Genomic DNA, 1,286 nt, shown 5'->3' on the forward strand with positions numbered 1-1,286 from the left:
CTCTCTATTTCTCTCTCCCTACCCCCCTTTTTATCCTTCCCTCTCTGTCTCTCTCTCTGTTTAGTTGAGCCATTGCCATTAATATATGTGAGGCAGCGTGATGGAATCAGGCTCTGGTCAAAATAATGAAAGTGAAGAAACTTGCGTTTTTCCGCAGGTTTGTGAATTTTTATCAACGTTTTTTTTTTTGGCTCAACACCTTTCATGCCCATTAAAGAACTCATTTCTTTGTTGATTTTTCTGAAAACCGTTGATTAAAGGCACAAAAAAATGTAAATTTTCAGTTACCATGGACTCTTAAGCTAAGGAAATAACTACTCTTTGGCGGCCATTTTCAGACTAAGTTTACCTCTGAAAACAAGTGACCTTATTTCGTAAATATTTCGACTTGTATTCAAGATAAATTGAATTTTTTATCATCCAAATAAAGACAAGTGAATAAGCTTTAACTTTAAGTTTAAGATGTTACCAATACCTGTGCATGCCGAAAAAATTGACGAGAGCCTGATTCCACCCCGCTGTCTCACATATCACAACCATCACAGAAACGCACAAACACAGACACACACTTAATACAGAAACACAGACGCATACATACATACATTCGTAAACGTAAACACACACTTGCACACAAACACCTACATACTAATAGACACACATACGCACTATCCCACCTGCCCACACGCATACATCCTACCATATCAAGAACAAAAGGTCGCACTGTGCGTTTGTGAGTGTGTATTTAGTGTAAGAATGTAGTGTGTTTGTGTGATTGTGTTTGTATATGTGTGTGTGTGTTTGTTTGTGAGTGTGTATGTGTGTGCGCGCACCTGTGTGTGTGAATGTGTGTGTGCGTGTGTGCGTGTGAATGTGTGTGTTTGTGTGTGTGTGCGTGTGTGTGTGTGCATGTGTGTGCGTATATTGCTTGTAATATTGTAGGCCTACTTCACAGCCTAACAAGAAGTACTTTTAAATGTTGTTCTCCTTGCCGTATTGACAAAAATTATATGTGAGGCATCATGGCGCAATCAGGCGCTCGTCAACATACAGAAATCGAAGAACAGGCACTTTACGCGGGTTTGCAAACTTTATTACTTTTTTTCTGTCTTTGGTTCAACACATTTTAAGTATGGTTAAAAAACCTATTACTGTGTAGATTTAACTGAAAACCGTTGATTAAATACACAAAAATGTGAATATTCAGTTTCGAAGGACTCTCAACCTAAAGAAGTCACCAAACTTTGGAGGCGATTTTCTCGATAATTTTACCTCTCAAACCAGGCACC

At 38.6% G+C, this 1,286-nt stretch overlaps 1 protein-coding gene across 1 annotated transcript in view; it reads left to right on the top strand.

The window, feature by feature from the left end:
- The window catches only part of LOC101854751 (neprilysin), a gene marked incomplete at its 3' end in the record, with an annotated part of 60,166 nt that overhangs the window by 25,519 nt on the left and 33,361 nt on the right, over positions 1-1,286 (top strand).

This window comes from Aplysia californica, unplaced genomic scaffold, assembly GCF_000002075.1.
Source record: "Aplysia californica isolate F4 #8 unplaced genomic scaffold, AplCal3.0 scaffold00635, whole genome shotgun sequence".
Classification (NCBI taxonomy): domain Eukaryota; kingdom Metazoa; phylum Mollusca; class Gastropoda; order Aplysiida; family Aplysiidae; genus Aplysia; species Aplysia californica.